The sequence below is a fragment of the Schistocerca gregaria genome, chromosome 1 (genome assembly GCF_023897955.1).
Source record: "Schistocerca gregaria isolate iqSchGreg1 chromosome 1, iqSchGreg1.2, whole genome shotgun sequence".
In the NCBI taxonomy this organism is placed as follows: domain Eukaryota; kingdom Metazoa; phylum Arthropoda; class Insecta; order Orthoptera; family Acrididae; genus Schistocerca; species Schistocerca gregaria.
In genome coordinates, this window is record NC_064920.1 from 775,969,386 (window position 1) to 775,989,581 (window position 20,196).

Genomic DNA, 20,196 nt, shown 5'->3' on the forward strand with positions numbered 1-20,196 from the left:
CGACTCCTACGGTCGCAGGTTTGAATCCTGCCTCGGGCATGGATGTGTGTGATGTCCTTAGGTTAGTTAGGTTTAAGTAGTTCTAAGTTCTAGGGGACTGATGACCACAGTAGTTGAGTCCCATAGTGCTCAGAGCCATTTGAGCGAACTAAATTTTGTGGCTGTTTGGCAACGGCGAACAGTTCGGGCGTGACGTTTAGCGCTATGGTCGGAGGAAATCAGCTACAACGCGTGAAGTGTCAACTATCAAGTAATTTTAATCGCATTATAGTTTGCAGTTCACATTTAAGTGCCTGGCAGAGGATTCAACGAAAGAGTTTCATACTATTTATCTACCGCTCCACTCTCTAACACCATGCGGGGAAAGCGAATACTTAAATGCTTCCATACAGCTCTGATTCTTCTCATTTTATTATAAGGATCATTCCTCTCTATGTAGGTGGGCGTCAACAAGATATTGTCGCAATCAGGGGAGGAACTTCATGATTGAATTTTCGTGAAAAAATCTCACCGCAACGAAAAACTCCTTAATTTTAATGATTGCCACCCCAGCTCGCGTATCATATACGTCACGTCCTCACCCCTATTTCGCGATAATACAAAATGAGCTCCCCTCCTTTGGACTTTGATGTCCCACACAATCCTATCTGACGCGGATCCCACACTGCACAGCAGTACTCTAGCAGAGAATCGACAAGCCTAGTGAAGGCAATCTCTTTAGTAAACTTCTTCTATGTGTTCTTCCAATAAAATTCAGTCTTTAGTTCTCTTTCTCCACAATGTTATCTATGTGATCGTTCCAGTTTATGTTTTCTGCAGTTGCTACCACTAGGTATTTAGTTGTTTAGATTTGTCTGATTTATCATGTAACATAAATTTAGTGGGGTCCTTTTAATTCCCATGTGGGTGAATTCACAGTTTAGATTATTTAGACTTAATCGTCACATTTCGAACCAGAGACACACCTTTTCTAAATCATTTTGCAATTGTTTTGATGTTCTGATGACTTTACTAGACAGTAAATGACAACATAATTTGAAAAAAATTTAAGGGGGCTGCTCAGATTTTTCACTAAATCGTTTATATAGATTAGAAACAGCAGAGGGCATATAACACTTACTTCGTGAACGCCGGATATTACTTCCGTTTCACTCGATGACTTTCCAACTTTTACTACGAACTGTGACCTCACTCGCAGTAAATCATGTGTCCAGTCGCACGACAAAGTACACTCCACAGGCACTTAATTTGATTAGAAGTCGCTTGTTAGGAACGGTATCAAAACCCTTCTGGAAGTACAGAAATATGTAATCAATTTGAGGTCCCTTACCAATAAGAGAATAGAGATCAAGTTTTGTTACGCGAGAAGGATATTTTTTGAATCCGTGCTGAGTATGTGTCCGTAGATCGTTTTCTTAATAATTTTCGAACGCAGTATATGCTCCAAACTCCTGCTGTAAATCGACGCCAGGGATATGGGCCTGTAATTTAGCGGATTGCTCCTATTTTCCTCGTACTGGGGTGTGATTTGGTATGACAGCGGGAACACTGTTGTGGTTACTCCTTCTTTGTTGAAGGAATTTCGGGATACCGTGTTTAGTAATTTGCCAACGGCCTTGTAGCAGTGGTAACACCGGTTCCCGTCAGGAGGAGCGCCACACACCGGTAGCCTCCTTGATGGCCCGAAGTTTGTTGCGTGAAGGCAGGGCGCGCCATTCAGTTTCCCAAAGTTCTAGGATTTTGCGTCGTAAGAGCGCTCGCAAATCAGTCTCCGGGAGGCCAATGTCCAGAGATGGTTTACTGGTGGCCTCTTCGCCAGGCGGTCTACATGTTCATTGCCGGGTATCCCAACGTTGCCGGGGGTCCACACAAAGACGACAGATCGGCCGCAACGGGCAAGAGTATGCAAGGACTCCTGGATAGCCATCACCAGACGAGAACGAGGGAAACACTGGTCGAGAGATCGTAAACCGCTCAGGGAATCGCTACAGATAACGAAGGACTCAGCTGAGCAGGAGCGGATATACTCTAGGGCTCGAAAGATGGTGACCAGCTCAGCAGTGTAAACGCTACAGCCAGCCGGCAATGAACGTTGTTCGGAATGGTCCGCTAGAGTAAGCGCATAACCGACACGACCAGCAACCATCGAACTGTCAGTGTAAAACACGCCAGAGCCCTGATACGTGGCTAGGATGGAATAAAAGTGGCGGCGAAAGGCCAACGGAGGGACTGAGTCCTTCGGGCCCTGTGCCAATTCGAGCCGAATTCAAGGGCGAGGCACACACCACAGGGGTGTATGCAGAGGGGCCGGAAAGGAGGTGGAATAGGGAAAACCCCTAGCCCAGAGAGTAGATCTCGGACGCGGACGGCGATCGGACAACCCGACCGGGGACGACGTTCTGGGAGATGAACGACTGACTGCGGGAACAGGACACGATAATTTGGATGCCCGGGCAAGCTAAAAACATGGGCAGCATAAGCAGCCAGTAATTGTTGGCGTCGTAACCGCAGTGGAGGGACACCTGCCTCCACAAGTATGCTGTCAACAGGGCTGGTCCGGAAAGCACCAGTGGTAAGGCTTATCCCGCAACGCAGATGGGGATGCTGAGCCATAAGCCAGGCTCCCATAATCCAGACGGGACTGGATTAACGCCTGGTAGAGCCGTAAAAGGGTAGATCGGTCGGCGCCCCAGCGGGTGTGGCTCAAGCTTCACAGAGCATTTAGATGCCGCCAACAAATCTGTTTAAGCTGCCGAATATGAGGCAGCCAAGTCAACTGGGCATCAACAACAACTCCCAAAAACCTATGTGTCTCCACCACAGCAAGAAGGTCGCCGTCAAGATAAAGCCGCGGCTCCAGCTGAACAGTGCGTCGCTGACAGAAATGCATAACGCAGGTCTTGGCTGCCGAAAACTGGAACCCATGAGCTACAGCCCAAGACTGCGCCTTACGGATAGCGCCCTGTAGCTGACGTTCAGTAGCTGCAATGCCAATAGAGCTATAGTAAAGGGAGAAGTCGTCAGCGGGAAGCGAGCCCGTTTATTGCAATTAAAAACAGGAAGACACTGAAGACAGATCCCTGTGGTACCCCATTCTCCTGGACTCGAGAGGAACTATCGGAGGCAGCGAGTTGCACGCGGAAGGTACGAGACGACAGAAAATTTCGGATAAAGATCGGCAGAGGGCCACAAAGACCCCATCCATGAAGCGTAGAAAGGATGTGATGACGCCATGTCGTATGGTACGCCTTTCGCATGTCGAAAAAGACAGCGACCAGGTGCGGACGGCAGGCAAAGGCAGTACGGATGGCTGACTCCAGGCTCACCAGATTGTCGGCGGCGGGGCGGCCTTTACGGAACCCGCCCTGAGACGGAGCCAGAAGGCCTCGAGACTCCAGTACCCAATTCAAGCGCCGGCTCACCATCCGTTCAAGCAACTTGCGAAGAACGTTGGTGAGGCTAATGGGACGGTAGCTGTCCACCTCCAAAGGATTCTTGCCAGGTTTCAGAATGCGGATAACAATACTTTCCCGCCATTGCAACGGAAACTCACCCTCGATCCAGAGACGGTTGTAAAGATCGAGGAGCTGTCGCTGGCAGTCCACCGAAAGGCGTTTTAGCATCTGACAGTGGATGCGATCTGGCCCAGGAGCGGTATCAGGGCAAGCGGCTAGGGCACTGTGAAATTCCCACTCACTGAATGGAACATTGTACGATTCTGGATGGTGGGTGCGAAACGAAAGGCTCGACCGTTCCATCCGATCTTTAATGGAGCGGAAGGCCCGGGGGTAATTCGCAGAAGCGGAACTCAAAGCAAAATGCTCTGCCAAGCAGTTTGCAATGACGTCGGAGTCAGTACAAACTGTTCCATTCAGTGAGAGCGCTGGGACGCTGAAAGGGGTTCGATAGTCATAGAGACGTCGAATCTTGGCCCAGACTTGCGATGGAGAGACATGGAGGCCAATGGTGGAAACATACCGCTCCCAGCACTCCTGCTTGGCGGATAAGTTGGCGGGCCCGCGCACACAGCCGTTTGAAGGCGATGAGGTGTTCTATGGAGGGATGACGCTTGTGACGCTGGAGCCCCCGCCGTCGATCTTTAATCACTTCAGCGATCTCAGGCGACCACCAAGGCACAGTCCTCCGCCGAGGGGACCCAGAAGAACGGGGAATGGCAGATTCTGCGGCAGTAACGATGCTGGTGGTGACTGAGTGAACCACAGCATCAATGTCGTCATTAGAGAGAGGCTCAATAGCGGCAATGGAGGAGAGCAGGTCCCAGTCAGCATTATTCATAGCCCATCTGCTGGGGCGCCCAGAAGAGTGACGCCGTGGCAGTGACAGAAAGATCGGAAAGTGGTGACTACCACACAGGTCGGCATGCACTCTCCATTGGACAGACGGTAAGAGGCTAGGTCTGTAGATCGAAAGGCCAATGGTGGAGTATGTGGCATGTGCCTCACTGAAGTGTGTGAAGGCACCATCATTTAAAATCGAAAGATCGAGCTGCGGCAATAAATGCTCAACAGTGGCGACTCGACCTGTTGCCACTGACCCACCCCAAGGAGGGTCGCCCAGTAACAAGAAAGGTGGCGGCTATTGGGCTATCGGCGCAGCCAGGACATACTGCGCAACATCACCTTCCGGTGGAAGATAAAGACTGCAGACGGTAACAGCCTGTGGCGTCCACACCCGAACAGCGACAGCCTCTAAAGCTGTTTGTAGAGTAACAGACTCGCTGTGAAGAGAGTTAAGGACATAGATGCAGACGCCACCAGACACCCTTTCATAAGCTCCCCAGTTCTTATAATAACCCCGATAGCCACGGAGGGTGGCAGTTCGCATCGCTAAAACAAAGTTTCCTGAAGAGCAATCCAGATGAAAGGGTGAAGGCTGATAACTTGTTGGAGCTCAGCTAGATGGTGGAAGAAACCGCTGCAGTTCCACTGGAGGATGGTATTGTCCATGGCTGAGAAAGGCATGAAGGGACTGGGGAGGCTATTTACGGCGTGTGTTCACTCGCTGCCATCGTTTCAGTACCTGTGCAAGTGACTTCCATGGTGTCTGAGGGACCGGCGAGATCAAGGACCTCATCGGACGCAAGAATCTCCACTTCGTCCTCAGACGCAGAGCTTGTAGGTAGCGGCGGAGTAGGTGCCACCGTAGGTGCCTTGGTCTTACGGTTCTTCAATGTCGATTTCTCTCGCTGTTCCTTTGGTTGCTGTTGATGAGAGGGCTCATTGGAGACAGTCTCCGGCACCGAAGACGATCGTGAAGCTCGACGACCAGCGACCTGTGGCTTCGTCAGCCACTGGTTGGTGTCTGTTGTGCCACTGGTAGGAACCTGTGAAGGGAGTGACCCAAGGGATCCCTTGAGAAGTCGAAGAAGACTTACGCTTCTCTGGCTTAGAAGTGGGGACTGGTGTACCTGGTGGTTGAGTGGGTGCTGCTCCCGAGGTAGGTGGTGTGGGAGCAACAGCGAGAGAAGTGGCCCCCATCGTCAAGGGGGCAGGTGAGGTCCTCTGATTCTGAGAGCTGGCTGTATGTGGTGCTGGAGCAAAAGTGATAGTGGAGGCATAAGATGACATAATGCCCACGGGATGTAGCCGCTCGAATTTCGCTTAGCCTCAGTGTAAGTCAGTCTGTCCAGGGTCTTATATTCCATGATATTGCGTTCTTTCTGTAGGATCCTGCAGTCTGGTGAGCAAGGTGAATGAGGCTCTCCACAGTTGATACAGATGGGAGGCGGGGCACATGGAGTATTGGGATGAGATGGGCGTCCGCAATCTCGACATGTGAGGCTGGAAGTACAGCGGGAAGACATATGGCCGAACTTCCATCTCTTAAAGCACCGCATCAGGGGAGGGATATAGGGCTTGATCTCACAATGGTAGACCATCATCTCGACGTTCTCCGGCAATGTATCACTCTCGAAGGCCAAGATGAAGGCACCGGTAGCAACCTGATTGTCCCTCGGACCCTGATGAACGCGCTGGACAAAAATGTCCAAGGTCGTCGTCGTATCTAAAAGCAACACTGCACAGTGCAGTGTGGTAATCGCACCCAGGGTCGTATCCTCGCCCAACAGATGGAAAACGAGCACGACACCATTGCAACGACGAGAAAGCCGGCTAAAGTTCTCAATGCACGACGGATACAGTGCACCATGTAAGGCCCTCTTGCCCAATTGGCTCGCTCTTCGGAAAAATTTAGAAAGATGGTCAAACACGAGAGGGGACCATCACATAAGGCCGAAACGTTTGAGACTCCTTTTAGTCGCCTATTACGACAGGTAGGAATACCACAGGCCTATTCTTACACCCGAACCCGCAAGGGAGGGGGAGGAGGGGTTGCGTCTCGGAAACTGACATACGGCTGGGTGACCTGTGCGCTGACCACATGCCCCTCCATATGCGCATCCAGTGACGCCTGTGGACTGAGAATGACACGGCCGCCAGGCTACCTTTGGACCTTCATGGCCTGTGGGGGAGGAGAGTATTTAGTAATTTCGCTTTAATGGCACTGCCATTGGTAACATTATCATGACCATTACACAATGAAGGTACTGATTGTGTCTTGGCAGACCGTAACTTCTGGCGTAGGTATAGTGTATCTGGTAGGCAGACAGGTTGATTGCAGGCGATCCACTGGCCTCCTCCCAAACAACACACGGCGCCAAGGTAGAACCGTGTTTCATTGGAAACCACAACAAACCTCTAACCGACCCGCTCGAGACCATTGAAGTGGCAAATGGCGGTGGTTTGGGTTCAGCTACAGGGCGTCTGGCTCGGAGCTGTCCTTGAAGCAACCGGTTTGCAGAAAGTTCGTTGTGTCACTGTGGTGCCAATCGCCGATCAAGTTGCTGCTGTAGATGCAGTACGATGCGCCAGAGCCGTACACTGAACAAGATGGTGTCCACTGTACATTCTCGTGACCACCGCTGCCAGCAATCATGTACAGTGGCTACAATCCTGCCAAGTCTTTCAACAGTACCGCAGAAAGAGCACCCAGCTTCTCATTTCCCTACTACACGACCTCGTTCAAACTCATTGATGTGTTGACAATGGCGTCATTTTCGCCTTAAACGCATTCTTGACTAACATCAACACATCACGTCCAGTCTCAGACGTAACTAATGCTCAGTACCGTTACAGAGTGTATTTAAAGCAAACCTCATTTGCATCCTCATAGTGGTGCTATTAAATGGCTCTGAACACTATGGGTCTATCTACAACTTACCTAAGACTAGAGTTGTAAAACTACGAAGGCTACTGTAAACAGTTGTAAGTAAGTATAGACTACGGTAGTTTTCCTAGTACATTTGGTCAGCTAAGATTGTAACCGGATTATCTCCGGTGTGTTGCATATCTATCGGGCATTATCTCATAATGATCAATTTCTTTGTGCATAAGATCAGTGTCTTACTAGATTCCCTTAAAAACTGGAAGCGGTAAACTATCAAAAAACTGATCGAGGATATGTAAAGGGCGAGGTAACCTACACAACATTTTTGTTCTACATAGTTATCCCTCCGTCTGTTACTTAAAAGTGAAGAGTATTTATAACAAAATTGACTTAACTTCTGAGGACATCAGTCCCATAGAACTTAGAACTACTTAAACCTCACTACCCTAAGAACATCACACACATTCACGCCCGAGGCAGGATTCGATCCTGCGACCGTAGCGGTCGCGCGGTTCCGGACTGAAACACCTAGAACCGGTCGGTCACCTGGTGCTACTAGCACCCTTCTTATGCGACTGGCGAGAAATGTCATTAGACATCATCTTCCAGGTGTAGAAAAACGCCTATCAACTTCCGTTTAGTCGCACAACTTGTTTGTGTTGAGATTTTTTTCCGTCAGTGTACGTTAATTACAATTTCTTCTGTTGTTGTAAGCTGATTATAATACATGTATCGTCCGCAAAAAGGAGTTTTATGTGTTTTTGATGGAAGGTTATGTAGTAAAACAAAAAAAGAAATTGACCTAATAATGAACCTTGTGGAATATTTGTGTACCTTTTCTGAGAGCAGAGTAATCCTAAATGCATATATTTGAAATTAGTTTTGTGAGTACAAGAAGAGTTCCCACATTTTCCTCTTAAAGCACAACTAAGTGCTGTAGGTACCATTAGGCATACACTTCATTTCTCCTGACTATAAAATCGCAAGAAGTGAACATCTCATCCGACGTTTATGATGGCACCTTCCATGCCGGAGAGATACTGCCGCATATGGAGAGTGAATATGGATGCTCGGAATGTAATGGCGAGGAGGCAGGCTGCCTGTCTGGGTACTGTCTATGCAGGAGGCGGTATGCAGGCTCTGGCGGCGGGGGCGTGGGCGGCCCGCCGTCCATAATGCAGCAGCGGCAGCAGGCGGCAGTCGGAAGCCGGCCTGCTTGCGTCAGCGCCGGCCTCTGCCACGGGCAACGCGTTCCGAAACGTGCAGCCACTCTCTAACAAAAGGTAACCTAAGAATTCTTTTACAGGTTTTACCGTAAATGTGGTACATGACGGAGTAATTCGGCGACTAATCGATGCTTTTTATTTCTTGTTGCAGAATTTAACAGGTATGCATAAAACTGATGACTACAAAGTGACACAACATTAGGAGAGGCAGAACAGTTTAAAATTGGGAAGGTAATTGGTAGCACTAAACTCTACAACTCAGTTCTATCTAATTTGCTGAATTTTTCTTTTAACAGCCAACTCACGGTTTTATCTTTCTTTTTAACAGACAGAGTAAAGTGGCACAATTGGTTTTATTTTATTCTCGAGTCAGAAACATACAAATTTACAGTAGCCATACTCATCAATATATATAATTGTATTTATATTACATGTACCCAGTACTTTGGAACCTCCAAGGCGCTTGGAGTGGCTTGCAGATCAATCTTCGTGCAGGATGTAGGGCAGAAAAGGCACTGGAGCATGTGGCTTGTGCTTTGTTCTTGTCCACAATCACAGGACGTATCTTCTGTTATGAAGCCCCACCTCTTCAGGTTGTCTCTGGATCGTCCAATTCATGGTCGTAATCTGTTTAAAGACTTCCATCCTTCCAGCCACCTCTAGTTGTGTCCAGGTGGTAGTTCTTCAGCTTCTGGCGTCTGCAAGTGAGACGTCTACTTCTTCCATAACTCCAGCCTTGCCTTCTCTGGTGAAATGGTGAGCTTCTCGGATGTTGTCAGGAAGCTCTTTCGCGATCCCATCCGTTGCTGTGGTGGATTATGTCCGTGCAGTGGATGGGCACTGTCCTGTTCCACTTTCAGTCTGTCCTTGTTGGCAGCCACTATTCTGCGTACCCATGGTGGCGCTATTCCAGCCAGACAGTAGAGCTTATCAATTGGGGTAGGTCTTAAGCAAACTGTGATCAACCTGCAGGTTTCGTTGAGAGCAATGTCTACTTGTTTGGCATGAGATGACCTGTACCAGACTGGAGAAGCATATTCAGCAGTAGAAAAGCACAGTGCCAGTGCAGAACAGCGAATAATTTGTGGATGTGATCCCCACTGTGTCCCCGCTACTTTGCGAATTAGGTTGTTTCAAGCGGAGATTTTCATTTTGGTGTTCTTGCAGTGAGTTTTGGATCGGTAAAATAATGTAATTGGATTCGAAATGATCATGGTCGAATCCAGTTGAAGATTTTCAGCTGTACATCATGCTAGCGCTAGGACTGTTCGCTGACTGGATCCGCCTCCCCTTCCCAAATGTCCTGAAACCATATTAATCAGAATTAATGTTTCATCTCAGAAAATGGGGTTTGGAAAAACGGGCTTGAACATACACGCAGATGACACCCTTGCCTGCTGCTTCCGCTCTCGTATTTGACCACAGACGGCACCTGTGAAATGTGCTCTATGCATCTACATCTTCATCATTTTCCGCAAGCCACTTAACGGTGTGTGGAGGAGGCTACTTCTGATACTAATAACTGATACCCCATTGCCTGGTCCATTCACGAGTGGCACGTGGGAATAATGAGTGTCGCTAAGCTTCTGTATTAGGTCTAATTTCTCTGGTCATTTCGCGAGATGTGCGTCAGAGAAAGCTATATGCGTTCCAACTCTTCCCGGAAAGTGCTCTCGCGAAATTTCCGTTGTAAATCTCTCCGTAATTGACAACGCTTCTCTTGTAACGTTTCCCATGGAGTTTGTTGAGAATCTCTGTAATCCCGTCACGCAAACTAATCCATCTTGTCACTAAATGCGCCGCTCTTCGTCGGATCTTCTCTATCTCTTCTATCAGTCCTACTTGGTAAGGATAAAGAGTACTCAAGAATCGGTTGGATAACCGCTCTGTACGTCACTTCCTTCGTGGTTGAGTTGCATTTCCTTAAATTCTTCCTATGGTTGCAGACGTGTCGTTGTCAGTCCATTGTGCAAGAACTAAGTGAATTCGAGAGTGGGCAAGTTGTTGGTGCTCGTATGATGGTTGCTTCCGTAACAAGGAAGGCGAAGTGTTTGGTGTTTAAAGATGCATCGTATCGATGATTTACACTTGCATACACGGAAAGCGAAAAAACATGATACGCTAAGTCACAACGCGGACAAATGTGTATGTTGAGTGGTCGTGATGGACGGTCATTGAAAAGCACTGTGGTGAAAAATAAGACGACGACAGCTGCAAAAGTAACTCCAGAGCAAATTGTCGCACTGGCGAACCCTGTCAGCACCAAAACAACACGAAAGGAGCTCCAAAGGAATGAAATAGCAGGACGTGCTGCAATTTCAAAACCAATCATCAGTAATGCAAACGCCCGTAGTAGGAAAATGTGGTCCTAAAGCCATAAAACCTGGACTGTGGAGCAATGGAAGGAAGACTTTTGGTCGGATTACTCTTGTTTCACACTGTTTCCGGCTTCTGGCCCGGTTTAGGTCTCAATAGCGAAACATGACTGGTGTTCTCTGATGACTTGGCCAGCCATAACGCGGTATTCCACGGGCCCCATTGTTATTCTGCAAGTTCGCATTACTGTCATGGATGACGTGAGCTTTTTGGCTAATGAGGCCCAGCCCACGGTAAAATGTTTGTGTCCAAATACTGATGCTGTGTTCCGAGAGGGCAGGGCCCATGTTCACACGGCTCGCATTGTCCAGGACTGCTTTTGACAGCACGAGGATAAACCGTCACATCTGCGTTGGCCAATGTAGTCACCAAATCTCAATATTACTGAGGTTTTGTGGTCCACTTTGGAGAGAAATATGAGTGATCTCTGCCCACCTCCATCATCGTTATATGAACTTGCCACTATTTTGCAGGAGGAACGGTATGAAATTCCCTTAAAAATCATACTGGATCTCTACTTACAAATTCCGGGAAGACTGGAAGCAGTTAGGAATGATAACAGTTTCCCTATACCGTATTAGGCATGGTATTGTGTTTTTGGTATTTCCGTATTTATTGCCACTACCAGTAGATACTGATGAGGTCATCAGCCCGAAAAGACTGGTTTGATGCAGCTCTTCACACTGCTCTATCTGACGTAAACCTTTTCATACCTGCATACCTACTGCGTCCCAGGTTATTTGAACCCAACTGCTGCATTCAATCCTTGGTCACATTCGATAATTTTAATCCTCACATTTCGCTCCATTACCAAATTTACTGTTCCTTGATTCCTTGGTATGTGGACTATCAACCCACTTCCTCTTTTAGTTGAGTTCTGCTGTGAAATGTTTCCGAAATTCGATTTTACTTATTTATTAGTTACTACATCTGTCCGTCGAATCTTTACCATCCTTCAGCAGCACCACGTTTCAAGAACTTCTGTTCTCTTCCTGTGTGTACATCTTCTCTTCTATACAGGGCTACTCCTAACAAATACTATTAGAAAAGACTTTCTAGCACTTAAATAATGTGGCTTAACCACACTGAATAAATCAAAGTATACGCCATCTTGCAATCCATCACAATTTGAATTGATGGAGCCCATTGCAGGTTATATTTGTGACATACCGAACAGTATCCATTCTAGTTGACGCTACGTTTATCGGTCAGAATATATTTTGCTGATGTTAGCACAGTATGCGCTCCAAGTGTAAGCAAGGATCGTAGGTCCAAGCGTATATTCTACACGTATAGGCAAACATCGTAAGGGAATACCTTTGTTTTGTTGGTATTTTATTAACTGCGACTCATTAGGGACAATAAACTCCGTTATAGAACACGCCCTGAATAGACCCTTATGTCGATATTTCTAGGGGACCGGGAGGGGGGGGGCGGAGGGGGGAGGGGAGAATTTATAACTCTCGGATCATTAAAAGAAAGGGTGCAGTGAAGACCGATTGTCTTTTGTGCTGTAATGCCTTACACTGGTCAATACATTTGTAATAAATGTATTTACATTAGTTTATCATCTGAGTATGTCTATTAAGTATAAGGAAACCTATCGTCTCCTTAGCGTAAAGAAAACGTTCAAATGTGTGTGAAATCTTATGGGACTTAATTGCTAAGGTCATCTGTCCCTAAGCTTACACACTACTTAAACTAAATTATCCTAAGAACAAACACACACACCCATGCACGAGGGAGGACTCGAACCTCCGCCGGGACCAGCCGCACAGTCTGTGACTGCAGCGCCTAAGACCGCTCGGCTAATCCCGCGCGGCTTTGCGTAAAGTTAATGTTGCGAACTTGGTCTGTACATGTAGTTACCCTCGAAGTTATACTATGTAATGATGTTAGACTACGATCGAGTTTTAAGGCTGTGTCAGTTTTGGCGAGGCGCATTGGATCTGCTACGAAAAGCGCTAGATATGTGGAGATATTAGCATATAGTGAAGAGTCCTAGAGGTGGAACACAGAAGTTAGAAACATAGGATTGGAAATCGATGCGAGAGGGTAACCTGGAGAGAAGGGGAAAACAGAGAAATCCGAATGGAGGTCGCAGATGGCAGAGCGGGTTTGAAAGCAGCTAGAGTGAGAACCAGAGTTTTAGATGCGAGAGTGTAACCGCGAGACGGACAAGAGTTTTACGTGACGAGTTTCAACGCCCTTTTTAATGCTGCAGGGTTTTACAGGGTGGACATAACGCTTTTATGTTGCCGTGAGCATTCATGAATAACCATTTTTAGTAGCCCTCGCCGAAAATGGGTGTTTTTCGATTTTTTGCTTCAAGAGATGAGATAGTGCTAATTTTGCGTGCAATTTGCAAATTGGTGTAAACATCACATAGTCTCCTAAAATGTATTGAAGTCTCATTTTTTTATTCTGTTAGTTTAAATCTACAAATCTTTTCTATGGTTTATAGTACATATAAAAGCTTCCTTAACTGTTATTGGTTTTTGCAATGACGTCGCTTTCTAAATGTCACATTGCAGCCCAGATTTCTGAAGCTTAACACGTGTTCAGAGATATCAACTTAGTGCACTACATTGGCACGCTGAATTTCTACGTGCGAATGCTATTACTATTGTTCTTCATTTTCAAATGTTGTTGTTGTTGTTAGCGTTGTGGTCTTTAGTTCGAGAACTGCTATCTGGTGACAGACGCTGCATCTGTAGTATAACTGCAGAAACGTACATCCGTTTCAACCTGGTTTCCACAGTCAAGCCGTGCTCTCCCTCTTTAAATTTTACTACCCATCCCAACAGTGCCCTCTGTTACCAGACTGATTATTCTTTGATGTCTCAACATCTGTCCTGTTTACTATCTCTCCCTTTAGTCAAGTTTTGTCATACATTTATTTTCTTTCCCAGTGTGATTAAGTATTTCTTCACCAGCTATTCAATTTATCCATCCAATCTTCACCACTCTTCTATAGGAAGACATTTCGAAATTACATCATTTTTAAATCTTACGGGTCCATAATCTTCACTAACAAATGCAATAAAAAGTGCTCTTTCTAGAACCCTTCAATATTTTTGTATGACAAGGGTACCGGTATGGTACGTTTACCTGAGTCATCCCTTTTGATCTGTTTTTTTTTTATGGTTTTCTGAAATAATTGCAGGCAAACGCCTCGATGGTTGTTACTAATATGTCATTACCGACTCTTTTCCTTTTCATTATTAAAATTTTGTGATGAAGTAAATTCGTTTGTTGGAAGAACAATTGCAACACGCGAATCTGTGTGCCACACCGGGATTCGAAACCGTGGCTTTCACTGGTGATATGCTATCAGCTGCCTTACCTGAAAACGCCTCATTAACGGACTCTAGCCTTCACCTTGACACTGGCAATGCATTTGTGGCATAACGTAAAGATTCGGGTTCACTTCTCAGTCCAGCATGTACATGAAGCTACCAAACCTCATCTCTTAGATAAGGGTGAAAAATGCAGGAATGGTAAACTACAACTGTGAGCAGTGACTAACGAAGTGTTTAATCGTTATTTCAAGGAAATTCATAGGCTAATTTTGGGGAAATCGAAGGACTTGAATTCGACTATCCGTGTCAGTTGGCTCCTCAAACTGAAGAGTATCCAGTTATCATACCACTTTCAATTACTTACAAAATTCTCCTTTTGGAGCACAAAAAGGCGAATGTGTTCCTCTCTAAAAGACTCTGACAGAAAAGTACGGAACCAACTGCCTCAATCCTCATTCTTGCTTCCTCATCAAAATTTTAAGCATGCTAACACATTCACACTCTTTTAACACAGAACATTCTCAATCCTTTACTCAAACTCTCCTTGTAGTGAAGCTTTCATACTCAGCATCTCCCTCTCACTGCCACTGTCTACAACCTGTCTCTCTACCTTTGTGTCCTGTGTGTATCTCCCACTGTTGTCTTAATCTCTTCCTCTCGCTCTTCCTTACTAGTGTGTACTTTTCTGCCACTTTCACTGTCTCTGTGCCCCACTGCAATTATCTTTGTCCCATTCTTTTTTTCTCCCAATATTACTGTTCCTTCCCTCTCGCTTACAATCGATTGTCTTTCTTTTCAAACACCATTGTCTCCTATCCACACAGGCCCTTCCGGATGATTTTGACCCATATAGGATAAAACTTTCACACACCAGTGTAGAAGATGGAAGAAAGGATGCGATTTTTTATGTTAAAATTCACCGGTCTGTGGCGTGTCCAATCTCCCAAGCATATGCACGACCTCCACTCATCCCTCTTTTTCGTTTGCACTGCCTCCTCTCTCTTTTGCTCCCACTTCTACTACCTCCATGGATCTCCCTTTGTTACTATCACTGTCTCTTACTGACTTTCGCTACCTCCTCTCTCTTTGGCTTCCACCCCTGTTGTCTTTATCCACCTCGTTCTTTTTCACTGCCACGTTCTCTCTCTCACCATCACTATCTTTCTCACCCAATGGTATTGTCTCCTCTCTCTTCCACCATCACTATCCGCCTGGCACTTTCTTTCAGCACAAAAAAGCGCGAATATGTTGCGTACCATAATTTTTGGTAAGGAAGGCGGAATGAGGATTGAGATAGCTGGCTCTTCACTTTTCTGTCCAAGTCTTTTGGAGAGGAGCACATCTGCCTTTTTTGTACTCCAAAAGGAACATTTATCGGCTGGTGCGCTATTTTTACCTGTTACAGCAGGGTTTACTCCTTATACGAAAGTAATTGTATAGGTCAGAAAGGTTTTGACATTTATTTACGTAGTTTGGCACATTTACATAGTTCGACATATACAAACAACACATAAGTACACGTAACACGTAACACAAAATCATCTCCCATTCAATGCAATTTCACTTAACGCGTCCTTAAATACAAATACACAACATGTTTAAGTTACAGCTACAGTACACCAAAAAATGCTATGTTTGATTCGAACGTACAAAGTATTTCTTACGATAAAATAATGTTTTCAGAGGTGCTTACGCCGCCAGGTGGCACTATCGAATAATTTCCATGTCCAGAAACCGTGTACTGGTGTAAAGTGCCCATCTTACGGAAACAGGGTGTCAGAATTTTACTGGCGAAAAAATCGCGACTTAAACATACTTTGGTGACCTCAGAATCCTTGCGATGACTCCAGAACCCTCCCCATGATTTCATTATATCAGCTAAAACCACATTTACGCCACAGACCGAATTTTACGCCCATATATTACGTGCCTCAATAAAATAAATCTGAATATCTGGATCTCTTCAACGGATACTGAAATCAAATACAGTTTTGAAGTTCCCTGAGAATATCATCTTAAGAACATATGATAAAATTTTCGAGTATCTGCCAAGTATGGAAATTTTAGCAATAGCCATCCTCACAACTGGTACTTTTGGTGTCCAGAAAGCATGGTTTTTCGGAGTTTCTTCAGGAACCGCACATGAACAAGCCGCCTATAGCTCACCCTAGAACACGCCTAATGGAAAATAACCAACTGATTTGCTCAATTTGCGTGGGATGGAGGACGTGTGTCATATTTGAATTTTGACCCAGTACTGTAGGATAGCTACACTATACCTGATCTTCCAGTAGATATACAAGTGGTCGCCGGCTCGAGGGCTATGCAAAACACTTGACCACTTATGTCCTCCCTCCTTCCCCTCTGCCCCTCCTTCTCCTGTCTCGGTTCAAATGGCTCTGAACACTATGGGACTTAACATCTATGGTCATCAGTCCCCTAGAACTTAGAACTACTTAAACCTAACTAACCTAAGGACATCACACAACACCCAGTCATCACGAGGCAGAGAAAATCCCTGACCCCGCCGGGAATCGAACCCGGGATCCCGGGCGTGGGAAGCGAGAACGCTACCGCACGACCACGAACTGCGGACTCCTGTCTCGGTGTTCTTCCTTATTTCGACCTGACTGTCCACCTGGTTTCTTGTATTTCCTGTCTTTGTTCCCCTTACCTTTTCCATTTCATCCATGTTTTGTCGTTTTTGTTCCTCTTTTGGGAATTGACCTCTTCTTCCAAATTTTCTCTCTACAGTGTGAGCCATTTGAGGAAGAATTCTCTCTGTAGTATCTATGGCGTGGATTCCTCTCCCCCCTTCTTTCCCCTCTTCCTTCCCAACCCTAGCCTCCACTCTGTCTCGCTAGGTCACCAGCACATGTAGCCAGGCTGTTTGGTGGGGATGTATGAGCCCCCTGACAATACAGGGATCACACTTCTGATACCTGTGCTGTTATCTCCCAGTGTATGCCTAATAGTGATTGCTTGCCATTCTGTAGCATTGGAACTCCCATCAGCAGCCTCCATGCAATATGGCCCTTGCTGTGGCCGGTGGCACGCATGGGAAGAGCCCCTGATCAGAGTGAGTGGTTTCAGGACAGATGTTTTGTGTATGAAACGTATTATGCTCCATAAACTGGTTGTTTTTCTACAGCCATCGCTTTGGTTGTCAATAGATCATTTAATGTTGCTTCTTATGTGGCCTTCCTCTACATGGATACACGCTGGGAGGGGGGACACGCTCTCCAGCTTGGGATGAAACACTTTCCTCGCTGTTCTGCACTAGGACTGACAGGAACGCGATCACTGTCACGCAGCAGTTATGTTTTGTGGAAAATATCAAAGAAACGTTTGGCAAAGTGGAGTCTATCAGGAAGATGCAGTCAGGTTCACTGCCAATCAAACCTCCTTCTGCCACCTAATCTGCAGCCCTTAATGCTTGTGACCATCTTGGTGACATCTTGGCGTTCATCACTCCTTACCAGTCTTAGACTATGGTTCAAGGAGTAATTTTTCATAGGGACCTCATCCTTTAAACTGATGAGGAACTCTGGGACAGTCTGGAATGATGGGTCATTCATTTCGTTCAGCATGTTCAGAAAGGTCCTAAGGAGAATCACATTGATACTGGCGCCTTTATTCTGGGATCTGAGAGAGCTACCCTCCCAGAGAAGATCAAGGTTATGTGTTATCAGTGTGATGTGAAGCTGTATGTCCGACCACCCATGAGGTGTTTTCAGTGCTTGCCGTTTGGACAAACGTTTTCCTGCTTTATGGTGGAACCTCTACACAGTGAATGTGGATATCTACTCCATGAGGGGAACCCCTGCATTTCACTGCCCACATGTATTAACTGTCATGACCATCACAGTTACCAAATTTCCTGGATCAAGAGAAGGAAAATAAGATACAGCACTATAAGTTTGATCATTTACAATGAGGTTAATCACAAGTATGACCAACTTCACCCTGTGTCAATGGCATCTAACTTTGCCACTGATACTTCCTTCCCACCTCCTCCCTCATCCCTCCTTCTTTCCCCAGTCCCACCCCTCTCTCCTCTTCCCCACCCCTGCAGTTCTCACACACTCCTCTCTGTGCGCTGCTCTCCTTTCCCAACCAGAGAAGTGTCCCCCTTCTCGGCACATGCCAGGGACTGGGCTCGCTCTGAGGATCTCTCCGACTGGTGTCTCCCAGGCAGGAGGCCTGCTGCCACAGCATGGCCATGGGACTCACAATCCATGTGCCCAAAGTACACCCACTCTCTTTCCATTCTAGATCTTGCAGAAGTTTGCTCTCCATCCATGCCCTGGCATCCTTGAACAATAAAAGAGAAGAAGAAGAAGAAACATGATCCCCTGAGGGCACCATCTCCCCTCTTGCAACCTGAGTTATTGATGTCACCCTGACCTTGTTGATGGGTTAATAGACTCCAGCCCATTCACCTCCCATTTGGATCCCCATTTCGTGCATACTCAGTAGGGTAACTGTAGTGGATACTACCATCACCTGCTGGGGTTGCAATCCCTTATTTCCTTTTATTCGGAAGCTTGTACCATTTTCCACAAATCTCATTTTACCGATTCTCACTCACCAGCCCTTTGTGAGTGCTGTGCTTCCTATCAGAATCAGGTCGGCCCTTTAAGGGCTTCTGGTGGTGTTTGCACGTTGGCCTGCACATGGATCCCTCTTTCTACTATATTGGAAGCAATTGCCATCCAGGTCCACATGGACTCTGTAGCCACAGTTTGCAATCTCTATCTCCCTCTTGCCAGGCCACCTAAACATGCTTCACTAACTGCCTTCCTCCAACAACTAACTCTCCCTTCTTCCTCCTTAGTGATTTTAATGCCAATCACCCTTTGTGAAGCAGTGCTTTTTTGTCCAGTCTGTGGTTCCTCGCTGACTGATTTCTTGCAGATCACAAGCTGTGCCTTCTTTATTATAGTTCCCCTACTCATTCTAGTGCTGCATGTAGCACTTTCCCTAACACTGATCTGCCACTCACTTCCACTCCCTTCTTCCTTCCTTCCACTGGTTGCCACATGATGACCTCTATGGTAGTGACAACTACCATTGATATTCTCATTACCTTCCCTCCTCCTAAGAGCCATGTTACCCCACTGGACTTCCCATTGTGTTGATTGGCCTCTCTATATCTCTCAGGTCGTGTTTAAACCTCGGTTGTCAGGTTATATTGATAAAGTCGCTTGTGATCGGTCTGACAAGATAATTCACACTGATGGCATTGTCATTCCCCACTCAGTGACCCCCCATTCACTGTTGGGAAGTTCCATAGTGGAACATAGCCATTGTCATCATTATTCATGATCGTCATCACACCTTGCAACATCTGAAGCAGCACCCTTCCTCCACGAGTCTTATTACTTTTAAACGCCTTTGCATCAAGGCCCACTACTTAATAAAACAGAGCAAGTGGATGTATTGGGAATACTTTGTATCCTCCCTGGGTTCTTCTGTCCCTTCATAATGGGTGTGGGCCACACTGCACTCACCCCAAGGTTGTCAGCACCAGTCTTCTATTCTGTGCCTTGACCTACCAGGCAGCATTTGTATTGATCCATCAGTTGCTGCAAAACACCTCATGGTCCATTTTGCCACACCTTCCTCGTCTGGAAGTAATGGGCTGAACCTTCGCACTTATGTTTTACTCCTTGTCAGGCCGAATTATACAATGAACCTTTCACTCAATTGGAACTTTTCTGGCCTTCTCTTGTTCCCACAATTCGGTTCCTAGCCCTAATTCCATACTTAACCAATGGCTTCAAAACCTCAATCTTCAACGACGACAACACCTCCTCCACATGTTTAGCCATATTTGGATCCAAGGCATTTTCTTCTCTCAGTGGGGAGTCAAAATTGTTATTCCTGTCCTTAAACCAGGAAGGATCTGTCGTCCCTTGATAGTTACCACCCTACCAGTCTCACCAATGTTCCCTGCAAGTTATTTGAACAGATGGTGGCTCGTCAGCTCAGTTGGGTGCTCATATCTTAGGAGCTTACCAGTGCAGCTTTCAGGTGGGATGGTCTTCAATCAGTCATCTGCTTCAATTCACACTTCAGCAGGCCTTCTCTCATCGCCGCCACTT